The 13,966-nt window shown below is 38.2% G+C and overlaps 1 pseudogene; it reads right to left on the bottom strand.

Moving 5' to 3' along the window:
• Positions 1–1,070: 1,070 nt before the first annotated feature.
• LOC103096599 (zinc finger protein 345-like) overlaps positions 1,071–13,966 on the bottom strand; it is a 23,043-nt pseudogene continuing 10,147 nt past the window's right edge.

The raw sequence follows: 13,966 nt of genomic DNA, 5'->3' as shown, positions 1-13,966 counted from the left end.
TCTTAAGTACGGGTGGAATCGAGGTCCTCCCATAGCAAGGAGTTTTCTCCCCTAAAGCAGTCTTAAGTAGGGGTGGAGTAGGGATACTCCCATAGCAAGTAGTTTTCACATTCAAGTAGAGTTCTCACTATCTGGTAGGGAATTATTTCAAGTAGGGAATTGGAGGATTCCTCAATGTGGAGTAAAAATTTTAACATTCATAAGTCTGTGAAGTTTTAAGGTTTACCGAAGACTGACATAATCCTCCTATTTGATTTTCTATCTTATGCATGGTATCTTCCAGGGATCTCTTAGAGAAAATTAGATACAACATTACAGCTCCCACAATAAAGTCTCAAAGAGGAGTAGCACAGTGATTAGACATAGCCATAAGTCCTCTGGGTTGAGCCATGTCAGAAAGACAAGGAATAATATATTTACAAATTTGGTCATGGAGCTGATAAGCCAGTTGTTAAGTTGTGAACTGGCTGTAAGCACATATTCCTAAATTCAAACATTAAATTGCCTTTAACTTTGCCTTTTGTCAGTAGATCGCTCTACTGCCAAGGATCTTATTTTGCTATAAATTTTCCTAGAGGGCCTCACAAGTTTGTTTTTTTACTTCTCACTTAACTATAAAACTAGACACACATGGGGAGGACAAGGCCAAAACTTCCTCCACATTTCCCTCCCTGCTAATTAAGCGTAATCTAGGCAGTATTGTCAGTGGGTTAATTGGGTTGTTTGTTCCCTAAAGGAAAGAGTATTCATACGTAAACAGCTTCCCCAGTCCAGCCGATTTTAGGACCTGGAAAAAAAAAACAACTGTGTTCAATTCAAATTGAGGAGAAAAGAGAGGGAAAAAATGTTTTATAATAATCTGCTCTAGCAGCTGAGTCTAGAAGCCGAGGTAATTGTTTAAAAGAGTGACTGACTTGAGGAATAAAGACAGGAAAGAGATTTCACAGAAATTTGAGGGTTCTGGTCATCCCTTTGTGATTGCCAGACTGTAAAGGATAATTTTAGGGTTGTGACCTAAACTAAAATAATTTGGACACCAAGGAATATCCCAAATAAAATACCCAAATCAGTTTGGAAATTTCAGGTGGTTTAATTAATACACAGGAAAGGAATTATGGAGGAGAGGGAGAGAGTGTAAGATTTCTCTCACCAGGCCTGTGCCACCTCTCTGCCGTCCAAGAGGCCAGAGAGAAGTAGGCGGTTTTTACATCACGTTCCTGCAACTCACTTGTACCAATGGTAGCTAAAGCTTGCCTTAGGACAGACCAGGGGTCTGTCAGGTGTTTGATTTGTCATTTGCTAGCCATAGGCCATCCTCCTAAATAGTCAATCTTCAAGTATGGGTGTAGACATTCCTGTTTTTGTTAGACTAAGTAGGATGGAGTAATCCAAAGTTCACAGTAGGTAGATATTCATAAACCCTGGGCAGTAGACTAATCTGAAAGTTGAGGTACCACTCATTTGAGGTGCTAACAGAGAATGTCTCGAGAAAAAATTCTGCAAGGATAAAAGGATGAATTTAGACTTGATGGGACTGTCTTAAAATCAATTATAATGTAATAGCACTTCAATTCACATCTATTTTCCTATAAAGATAATTCTATCTGGTCTTATATGTGTGAGTGTGAAAGCCCCTGCCATGTTTTATGATTAAAATAGCATTAGCCTTCATGATTATTCTTATAACACATTAGATTCGAGTTCATAGTTACATAATATGTTTGCTTTACACAAACTACAAACATTAATGAAGAAAATTTGTTTAGGTTGCTATCAAATCTTGTTTACATCCTAACCATAAGCCTATAACCCAGGAATTTCCATAAATCCTACCATGCCCCTCTTGGGTGCATAACAAAATGGTGAGACAAAAAGAGGAAGGATGGTTTTGTTTGTAGAAGAAAAGTCACACAGGAGTTGGAGGGCTACTCTCCTTTTCACATATCAGTTAACCAAAAATACAGAACCCTATTATTACACCATAATCATCAGTAAAAACACCAAGATCTTGAGTGCTTCAAAATTACCAGTGATTATTTTTACACTGACCAGATTAATAAGTACTTGTGTCATTAATTAAGATGTCCATGTGAATGATTTTGCACCCACTTCATTTTAATTATGACTACTTTCTGCCACTGCATCATCAGGTTTTTTGGCATAAAAAAGGCTATCTCCTAAGGCTCCGGGTCTCTTATCTAGATTTGGCCAAAGTCTGGTATCACTGAAAGTCTGGCCTCCTCCAAATAAGCCTATTTAACTTAGCATTCTGTACTGGTGTGATAAATGTTTGCCACATAGATAGCATGGACATTAATGCAAAATGGGCATAACATTTGATATGCAAGTGAAGGGTTTACAAATTGTAGAAATAAGTGTGATTGTATCAGATATTACACTGGCCTCTGGATGCAATCAGTTCAGTATCAAGCTGACAGATATATTGTCATTTTCTATTAAGACAATTATTCTGATAATGCTTTTGAGTAAAGTTATTGGAACATCAATAATTTTATTTCATATTTGAAATACACATCCTTTGTTATCTTTTGATTTCTGTTGCTTTAGAAAGGGGTAGGGCAAATTACCTTCACACAATAGTAAGACTGGAACTGCAGTGTGAATATCTTTCCACGTTTCTTAACATTCATAATGTTTCTCCGACGTGTGAATTCTCTGATGTACGGTAAGATTAGAATACAGACTGAATGTCTTTCCACATTGCTTGCATTACAAGGTTTCTCCTCAGTGTGGGTTTTATGTCTAGCAAGACTAGCACTCAAACGAATTTCTTACCACATTATTTGCATTCATAAGGTTTCTCCCCAGTGTGGATTCTCTGATGTACAACAAGATCGGAGCTCAGACTGAATGTGTTTCCACACTGTTAGCATTGATAAGGTTTCTCACCAATGTGGATTCTCTGATGTCGAGAAAGATGGGAGCTCAGACTGAATGTCTTTCCACATTGTTTACATTCATAAGGTTTCTCCCCAGTGTGCATTCTCTGATGTGCAGCAAGATTGGAACTCTGACTAAATGTCTTTCCACATTGTTGGCATTCATAAGGTTTCTCCCCAGTGTGGGTTCTCTGATGTCGAGCAAGATCAGAGCTCTGACTGAATGTCTTTCCACATTGTTTGCATTCACAAGGTTTCTCCCAAGTGTGGGTTTTCTGATGTCTAGCAAGACTACCACTCCAACCGAATTTCTTTCCACATTGCTTACATGCATAAGGTTTCTTCCCAGTGTGGATTCTCTGATGTACAGCAAGATAGGACCTTAGAGTGAATGTCTTTCCACACTGCTTGCATTCATAAGGTTTCTCTCCAGTGTGGAATTTCTGATGTCTAGTGAGGTCAGAGCTCACACTGAATGTCTTTCCACATTGCTTACATTCACAAGGTTTCTCCCCAGTATGGGTTTTCTGATGTCTAACAAGATTAGCACTCCAACCAAATCTCTTTTCACATTGTTTACATGCATAAGGTTTCTCCCCAGTGTGTGTTCTCTGATGTAAAGCAAGATTGGTACTCTGATTAAATGTCTTTCCACATTGCTTGCATTCATAAGGTTTCTCCCCAGTGTGCCTTCTCTGATGTGCAGCAAGATTGGATCTCTGACTAAATGTCTTTCCACATTGTTGGCATTCATAAGGTTTCTCCCCAGTGTGCCTTCTCTGATGTACAGCAAGATCAAAGTTCAGTCTGAATGTCTTTCCACATTGTTGGCATTCATAAGGTTTCTCCCCAGTGTGCCTTCTTTGATGTCTAGCAAGAGAACCACTCCAACCATACATCTTTCCACATTGCTTGCATTCATAAGGTTTCTCCCCAGTGTGGATTCTCTGATGTACAGCAAGATCAGAGCTCAGACTAAATGTCTTTCCACATTGCTGGCATTCATAAGGTTTCTCCCCAGTGTGGATTCTCTGATGTCTAGCAAGAGAACTACTCCAACCAAACATCTTTCCACATTGCCTGCATTCATAAGGTTTCTCCCCAGTGTGGGTTCTCTGATGTACAGCAAGATTGGAGCTCTTACTAAATGTCTTTCCACATTGCTTACATTTATAAGGTTTCTCCCCAGTGTGGATTCTCTGATGTATAGCAAGATTGGAACTCTGAGTAAATGTCTTTCCACATTCCTGGCATTTGTAAGGTTTCTCCCCAGTCCGCCTTCTTTGATGTTCAATACGGTATAAATTTTGAGACACAACAGAGAATTCTCTGGAAGTAAAGTTATTAGGACCATCACTCATGAATCTTTGTAAGATCATTTCTTTCATAGGAGGGCTCACCTTTGTTGGATTCAACTTCATTTCAGGTATGATATCTCCTAAAATAAACAAACAGAAGGAACTTCCAGAATAACATGAATGCAGTGTAGAAGCAGGACTCTCTCCTCACCACCTACCATTATAGACTACTTCAAAAGGCCAAAAAAAAAATTCATATGAATGAAGGGACTCCATAGTAGGGCATAGCATTGAAGGTACGTGGGATTTGGGCATTTCCACACTATAGAGGGGGAAAATAGCTTCAACCAAAACGCAAGCTGATCAACCCCCCCCTCCACACCCCACCTACAGAGACACATATTCAGAGCCAACGTGCTAGAATCAACAAGTGAGGGACACCTCTAGGTCCTTGGCAGCTGACTAAGACCACAAGGGATCTACACCTGAGAGCTACTAGACGAGCCCCCAACATGCTGAAGACTGTGGACCTTATAATCAAAAGATTTTAACAGAAAACCAGTCTTTAAAGATCAGAATTGGGCAATTGGAAGCCAGTGATCTCACAAAAGTGATAGTATAAGTAATATCATCAAAAGACTGACAAAATAGAAAAAAACATGAAGTATCTCACTGACAAGATGACTGACACGAAAACCGGTCTTGAAGAGAAGATTTGAGAATCATTTGGTCTACCAGACAACCGAGAAAAAAAACACAAAACTTGACATCATAATACAAGAAATTATCTTAGAAAACAACCCTGATGTTCTTGAACAGGAGGGCAAAATAGAAATTTAAAGTCTTCTACACTAAATCCTCAAAAAACAACCTGCAGGAATGGAAAAAAAATAAACTAGACAAAGTGTAAAAATGGAGATTTGAACCCTGGACTTCAGTCACCAGAAGTCCTTGCTCTAGTTCCCAAGATGCCCTCTAATCTCACTGAGATCCCCACCTGGGCAAGATCAAAATTGCTACTTAAACTGGATGTAAAGCCTACTGAAGCTCTCTTCCTGTACTCGGAGATTGCAAGGATGCAGTACGTGAAACTGAATGGGCCTTTCGGCCCTCCTAGCCATGTGCTTTCTTATTTTGTATTTTCTTTATTTCTTAATCTTTAATAAACCTCATAAAAATATAATACTTCTAACAGAGAAACTAATTTTTAATTGCTACAAAAGTACTGGTCAATCCAATAAAAAAAGGAAAGAAAATCAAATTAACAACATCAAAGATGAAAAGGGAGACCTCACCTCTAATGAAGAGGAAATTAAGGCAATCATTAAAAACTATTTTGCCCAATTATATGACAATATGGCAATCTAAGTGATATGGATGAATATTTACCAAAATATAAATTGCCTAGATTAACAGAAGAAATTGAATTCTTAAATAATCTTATATCAGAAAAACAAATTGAATAAGCCATCAAAAAACTCCTGAAGAAAAAATCCCCAGAGCCTGATGGATACAAAAGTGAATTCTATCAAACATTCAAAGAACAACTAATCCCAATACCATACCACGTATTTGCCAGAATAAGCAAAGAAGGGGTTCTATCAAATTCCTTTTATGACACAAATATGGTACTGATTCCAAAGACAGGAAGGTCAAAAACAGAGAAAGAAAACTATAGACCAATCTCCATAATGAACATAGATGCAAAAATCTTAAATAGAATACTCACAAAAAGACTCCAGCAAGTGATCATGAGAGTTATTCATTATGATCAGGTGGGATTTATACCATGAATGCAAGGATGGTTCAATATTAGGAAAACCATCTACATAATTGACCATATCAACAAGGAAACCAACAAAAATCATGATTATCTCAATAGATGCAGAAAAAGCCTTTTAAAAAATACAACACTCATTCCTATTGAAAACACTAGAAAGAATAGGAATAGAAGGATCTTTTCTAAAAATAATAAACAGTATATATCTAAAACCATCAGCAAGTATCATCTGTAATGGGATAAATTAGAAGCATTCCCAATAAGATCAGGAGTGAAACAAGGATGCCCATTATCACCTCTATTATTTAATATTGTATTAGAAAAACTAGCAGTAGCAATTAGAGAAGAAAAAAGTTAGTTATTAAAATAGGTAATGAGGAGACCAGGCTATCACTCTTTGGGAATGATATGATGGTCTAGTTAAAGAATTCTAGGGAATCAACTAAAAAGCTAGTGGAAATAATCAACAACTTTAGCAAAGTTGCAGGATACAAAAGACCCACAAAAGTCATCAGCCTTTCTATATATTTCCAACACATCTCAGCAACAAGAGTTAGAACGAGAAATTCCATTTAAAAATCTTCCTAGACAATATAAAAGACTTAGGAATCTATCTGCCAAGACAAACACAGGAGCTATTTGAACACAACTACAAAACGCTTTCCACACAATTAAAACTCGATCTAAATAATAGGAAAAACATTAATTACTCAAGGGTAGGACGAGCTAACATAATAAAAATGAAATTCATACCCCAAAATTTTACTTTTTTAGTGCCATACCCATCAAACTACTAAGAAACTTTTTTATTGCATTAGAAAAAAAATAACAAAGTTCATTTGGAAAAACAAAAGATCAAGAATATCAAAGGAAATAATGAAAAAAGTGAAGGAAGGTGGCCTAGCAGTACCAACTCTTAAACTTTAAAGCAGTGGTCATCGAAACTATATGGTACTGGTATTACGGGTAAAAATAGGGGGTTTTGACTGAATGTACTATATTAGTGATTGCCAGGGATTAAAAGTCAATCCCAATGAAATACTCAAGTCAGTTTGGGATTTTTAATTACAATATAAGGAAGAAATTAAGAAGAAGGAGAAGAGGGTAAAGGTAGATTTTCTCCTGCCTGGAGTAAGTCAAAGGGAGTTCAGAGGCCTCAGCCAAGGGACCTTCTCAGAAGATTAAATCTAGCTCGGCTTTCAGCTACGAGGCTTCCTCCAAAATGAGGGGCCTCCTAGGAGGGTAGTGCCTTTCAGAAGGTCAAGGAAAGGAGGAATCAGCATAACCACTCACCAAGATCAATCAGGGAAGACGCCTCACCTAAACTACACTACAGAGCCAAACACCATAAGTATGCCAAAATGCCCCCAGGAGCAGCCAATGCTGCCAAGACCCAATGCCACTGAGAGTCTGATCACAGGAAGTGATGCGAAATATATAGGCAGTTCTTTACATCACATCCTATGTTTCACAAGTATCAATGGTAGCTTAAGCTTGGTTTAGGACAGCCCACGGGTCCAGTCAGTTGTTTCTGATTTGTCACTTGCTAACACATGTTGGTCATAGGCCTTCCTCCACCATACATAATCCTTAAGTGGGGGTATATACATTTCTTCTTGTTAGAATTCTAAAAACTAAGGAGGATGGAATAAAACTTGTAGCTCTCTCTGAGGGGTGAGAGAAGCCACAAGGTAGGAAGATAGAGACAGGATAGAAGTTTTGATACCACGAGGGAAGTGACGGAGTCCTAATAGAGATATGAGGTGTTCAGGATGAGTCTTTATTAATTATCAATGAGCCACAGCTAAGCTCTGATCAAAGGACCAATTCAGTAGGCTATTCCAGTCCTGAGATCCATACCACGCAGGTCAGAGAGGTGAATAGAGAAAGATTAAAGATGGAGCTTGGCCAGAGGCCAAGCTCCTGCAAGGACAGCCATCAGGTAGCCTGAAAGAGAAGGAGCGAGCAGAGAGCAGAGGGCAGAGAGCAGAGAGAGAGAAGGCGGAGCCAGCTGGGCTAGATATAGTTTTTGATATGCAAATATACACAGTACATAGGGATGACCCTCATTGGTCAATGACAAGGCGCAGGTGTGGTTTCTCTTAACCAGGTGAGAACAAAGAAACCTGTTTTCCCGCCTAACCTGGGAGAAGCTGGGGTCAAGGGTCAGAGGCCTTCCTAGCCATGAGCACTACTGAGCATGCCCAAGACTGAGCAATCTGCACATACTGTTTCCCCCTTGCCCCTAGTTAGGAGTGGACTGCTACATCTCCCCCTTTTTGTTTTACACACAAATGAATAGTGTAATATCAAAATGTAGCAACATTACAGCATTAACAAATACAAACACTCTGGTGCATAATCATATTCTGATACAGAGATGAAAAACCCATCCTGATTGTATAACTTAGATATCCCAATCAAGAATGAACATCAGCATAAACTGATTCAGTGATCAATCTTAAAAATTCCCAAACTGATCTTTCTATCTGCCTGTCTGCATTTCAAGATCAATGCAACAGTCTTAGTAGATATAAAAATGTTAAGAAAATAATTTCCACGCTACTGATCCTGGTCTAATGAGGTAGAACTCTATGGCTCACATGACAGGTGCAACAACCAAACATGCCACCATTCACAGTCTGGACTATCAGAAGTTGTCAGCCTTTTCAACAGTTAGCAAAATACTATCCCTGGAGATGAAGGATAAGTCCTTCCTTTCTCTCGTCCTGATACTGCATCTTGGGGATCTTTCTGTGCTCACTGCCAGATGCCTGCCACATAGGAAACTGGTTGGTAGCTCGATGCCAGGACATCCAGCGACTGAGGGTGTCAGTACGCCATGTCTCTGCATTTCCCAACCTCAAACATCCATTTCACATGGAAAATGTAACCGTGGCTGAGGCTGTCTGGTCCATAATGAAAGATTCATTATGATTCCCCTTACATGCAATCAGACATCACTCTCCAGTATGGTCATCTGAAAATTAACAATTGCTGTCATGTTCTCATGTTCACCGACTGTTAGGTGACTGCAATTCTAGAAATCTTTGCACCTTCATAATTCTGGATCAGAGCATTAACAATACTTTCCTTGTACTCAAAGTTCTGGCCTTAATAGTGTAAAAGAAAAAAATCAAGGTTGATCAATCAAGAGTGACTTTAAAAAGTGTCCTCTAAAAATATAAATACTGATCTCTATAAGATTCCTCTCCCTTTTCTTTTTGTTTGTGTGTTGGGAGAGATCCCTTCAAAGAAAAACATCCTCTCTAAACATTTCTGGAGGATCATGTTATCACATGTCAAATGATCTCAGAAAATTGATCCTGGGAACCTGATCCCAAAATTAATACAAGATTCTCTTGGCTCTTGGCTCACAGTCTATGTGGTATCTTTGAAACTGAGCCAATGTAAAATATCAGAACTTATATTCCCAATGATTTCTAATTCCTGATCTAAATAGATCAAAATTCGCCTTGTATATGAACATAATTTTGCACCAATACAGGCTTTGCAAAAACATCAATACATCAATCACAGTGCAATTTTTAACAAATACCAATATTCCCATCCATTTTACATTCTCAATTGTAACTTAAATAACCATGATGGTGATAATGAAGTAACATTTCAAGTTCTGACTGCATATTCCTAATGTCTTCCTTATTTTAAATCTCTGCTTGTATAAATAAACCCATCAATATGGTAACCAAGCCTATACCATTACCAATATTTGCAAGATTCATTCCACCAAACCAATGTTTGGGTAAATAGAAGCTTAAGTTGTTTCCCATGTAGAAACAATTTCTACAGTTTCTTGTACCTACAGCATTTGACATAGCTTTTTCATTCCTAGTTGTCAGTGTATAATATTCAATGTGCTTTTTCTGCAAGCTTATCTGTGCCTATTGTGTCATGTTTTTAATCCATACTCCAAAACAGTAAAACTTAGATTATACTTTGTCCTTGCTCCATGTTTTTGTGCAATAATAATTTTTTCCACCTAGGAGAGACAATGACTGCGCGTCCACAGAAATTGTCAAACCTAGAGCCCTCAGTTTTTCATGAGGTCTTACTTCCATATACCAGAACGTCTTCCAGTATATGAAAGGGAAGCCAATAGATCCCGAATCCAGCGGCCGTCTGAATTCCGGGATTGTTGGAGGAGAGCAAGACATTTTTCCTATTAAGAAATTACCCACAAAGTCAGGGTATCAGGAGTAATGGTTAACAATGGTATTAACACTTAACTACATCTCTGGTAGTCAGCCCTTAATGTCCATCCTGGTATTGTCAGGAACATAATCTTTGCCTGGATGTCAATGATCTCTTACAATAACTCAAGTTCCTGATTAAAGATTTCCTAATGTCTTTTTCCTGATCTCTCATTCTTTCTCGAGAGTAACATCAGTGTCATCTGTCCATTAAACCTGTCTGTGCAGCATTTTCTGCTTAGCACTTCATTTTTGATGTCAGAGGTATCAGATCTATGCTATGAAAGTTTTCTATCTCCTACTCTTTGGAGAGTCATACCAAGGTCTATACCCTTGTTGATAACAGCATTTCTTACAATACAAGTGGTAGCTTTACAATGCATACAATTCATAATGCATACAAAATTCCCTTTGACAGTATCATATACAAAATACAAGGTATACATTAGTAGCTAGACAATTTGTAGCTATTTCATCTCAATCCCATCGCAAAGTCTTTGGAATGTGGGATGTATCTGGTGTCTTGTACAGACACAAGTGTGATTTAGTCCTTCTGAATTAGCATACTTGATGTTGCTCTGGGTACCCCATCTCAATGGATGTCAGCATGACAAGTGTCCGTCAGTGGCCTAATAGCCAATGTCTCTAATAGTGTAATGTCATTGTTCTAGAGTGATATTAGTCACCAAAGAAGTGTCCTTCCAGCGAGTCTGGATTGTGGCTGGCATGTAGATAGCTGATGCCATCACCTTCCGTCTGCTTCTCTTCCTGGTCTGTATCAGCTGGTATGAAGCATGACGTGGGAGACCAGATGTTTTCATTATCTGTGAACATATAAACAAGACCTCGACCCAACATTATCATCCCCTTGGGTCCCTTACAGTCTTAATATCTTGATGATTTTTAACCCAATTCAGGTATCTCACACAATGTGATCTTTATCATTACATTCAATATTGATTGTTACAAAGCTTTAACATATTCTTTCTGGGGTGTAGAAGAGATAGATGATTAGTGATATCATATCCACCTCTTTCTTTATGAAAGTGGAACAGTCACAGCTTAACAAAATTGACTTCTAGATAAGTCTGATTCTAATAAAAACATATTGTTCGCAAATATAATGTACCCTTTAAGATCATAATCATCATTACATTTTGGATAGTAATACCCATTTGTGCTGCAAGTGGACAGCATTCCTTATACTGTCATAACATTCCCAATTATACCCTTTTGATATTTGATCAAATTTAGCTAACATGGAACAATTCCAATAATATCATTTCAAGTTACACATTGTACCAGTGCCATTCAAAATTTTCAGGCATGTAATAAAGTTAGATCTTTTACCAAATACCCATATATTCCTAGAACAGAATATCTGTTAGTGACTTAATGATACTCTTCTGCATGTACGTTGTTTCTCATACAATTACATGTGTGTGCGTAGTGTGTTAAACCTGCCTATAGGGCAGTCTTTACAGTCCATGTGCTGCTTTTCTGGTGTCCTGTGCCAGACACCTCTGCCTTCTGTCCTTCTTCCGGGCAGATTTTCTTGCCATCAGATGCTCTTAATCATCTTCCATGGACTCCATGTATCTGAGAAGGACCAATTCAGTAGGCTATTCCAGTCCTGAGATCCATACCACGCAGGTCAGAGAGGTGAATAGAGAAAGATTAAAGATGGAGCTTGGCCAGAGGCCAAGCTCCTGCAAGGACAGCCATCAGGTAGCCTGAAAGAGAAGGAGCGAGCAGAGAGCAGAGGGCAGAGAGCAGAGAGAGAGAAGGCGGAGCCAGCTGGGCTAGATATAGTTTTTGATATGCAAATATACACAGTACATAGGGATGACCCTCATTGGTCAATGACAAGGCGCAGGTGTGGTTTCTCTTAACCAGGTGAGAACAAAGAAACCTGTTTTCCCGCCTAACCTGGGAGAAGCTGGGGTCAAGGGTCAGAGGCCTTCCTAGCCATGAGCACTACTGAGCATGCCCAAGACTGAGCAATCTGCACATACTGTTTCCCCCTTGCCCCTAGTTAGGAGTGGACTGCTACAAAACTAAAATTCACACTGGGTAAAAGACAGAAACGAGGATCAGTGGAATAGACTTGGGGTAAGTGACCTCAGCAAGACAGTTTATGATAAACCCAAAGATCCCAGTCTTTGGGACAAAAATCCACTATTTGACAAAAACTACTGGGAAAATTGGAAAACAATATGGGAGAGATTAGATTTAGATCAACATCTCACACCCTACACCAAGATGAACTAAGAATGGGTTAATTACTTAAATATAAAGAAGGGAACTATAAGTAAATTCGGTGAACACAGATACATGTCAGATCCTCGAAAAGTAAAGATTTTAAGAGAAACAAGAATTAGAAAAAAATACAAAATGTAAAATAAGTAATTTTCATTACATTAACTTAAAAAGGTTTTGTACAAACAAAGCTAATGCAACCAAAATTAGAAGGGAAGCAACAAATAGGAAAAAAAATCTTCATAACAAAAAAACTCTGACAAAGGTCTAATTACTCAAATGTATGAGGAGCTAAATCTGTTGTACAAAAATCAAATCATGGGCAAGGGACACGAATGGGTTATTTTCAGATAAAAAAAACCAAAACTATTAATAAACACATGAAAAAGTGTTCTAAATCTTTTATAATCAGAGAAATGCAAATCAAAGCAACTCTGAGGTGCCACCTCATACCTCGCAGATTGACTAACATGATAGTAAAGGAAAGTAATAAATGTTGGAGAGGATGTGGCAAAATTGGGACATTAATACTTTGTTGGTGGAGTTGCAAATTGATCCAGCCATTCTGGATGGCAATTTAGAAGCATGTGAACTGGAACGACCTCCACGAATTGATGGAGAGTGAAAGGAGAAGAACCAGGAGAACCTTATACACAGAGACTGATACACTATGGTACAATCAAATGTAATGGACTTCTCTAGTAGCAGCAATACACTGTTCCAGGACAATTCTGAGAGACCTATAAGAAAGAACACTATCTACATATCTACAGGAAGAACTATAGGAATAGAAACACAGAAGAAAAACAATCACTTGATTACAAGGGTCAGTGGGGATATAATTGGGGATATAGACTAAATGATCACCCTAGTGAAAATATCAATAATATGGAAATAGGTCTTGATCAAGGACACATGTAAAACACAGAAGAATTACACCTCAGTTAAGGGAGGGGGGTTCGTTGGGGGAGGGCAGGGAAAGAATATAAATCTTGTAACCATGGGAAAATATTCTTAATTAACTAATTAATTGAAAAAAGCAAAGAAAAAACAGTAAAATACACCCATATAGTGACATACAGATATAAAACATTATCTCCTTTCCTCCACTGTCAAAACATAAACTGCTTTATATCCTATTTCCTCATATAAGTAAAGTCTTCCAACTTAAATGGGCACAAACTATCCTTTGAAAATGCCATTACCTCAAACCTAAAGAACAATTTAAATAATAAAGAGTCTCCCATGTGATCTCATTTGATCTTCATACCAAATCTGGGATTTCGGACAGGCTAGCTTTATTACATTCCTAACTTAGACCATGACCACAGAAAGGCTGGATAAGTGACTTGACCCAAAATTCTAGCAGCTGAGTCCAAATTTTATGATTCATAATGCTGTCCACAGTACAAGACCATTCACTTTCAATCTTTTTGCTTTCCTTTTCATTGTCTATACATTCAATCCTCTCTCCATAGGTAAGACATCACTGGGTATATGTAGACTAAATAATCC

Source organism: Monodelphis domestica, chromosome 3, assembly GCF_027887165.1.
Source record: "Monodelphis domestica isolate mMonDom1 chromosome 3, mMonDom1.pri, whole genome shotgun sequence".
In the NCBI taxonomy this organism is placed as follows: domain Eukaryota; kingdom Metazoa; phylum Chordata; class Mammalia; order Didelphimorphia; family Didelphidae; genus Monodelphis; species Monodelphis domestica.
The sequence above is the reverse complement of the archived record's forward strand: the minus strand, read 5'-3'. Positions and strand labels throughout refer to the sequence as shown.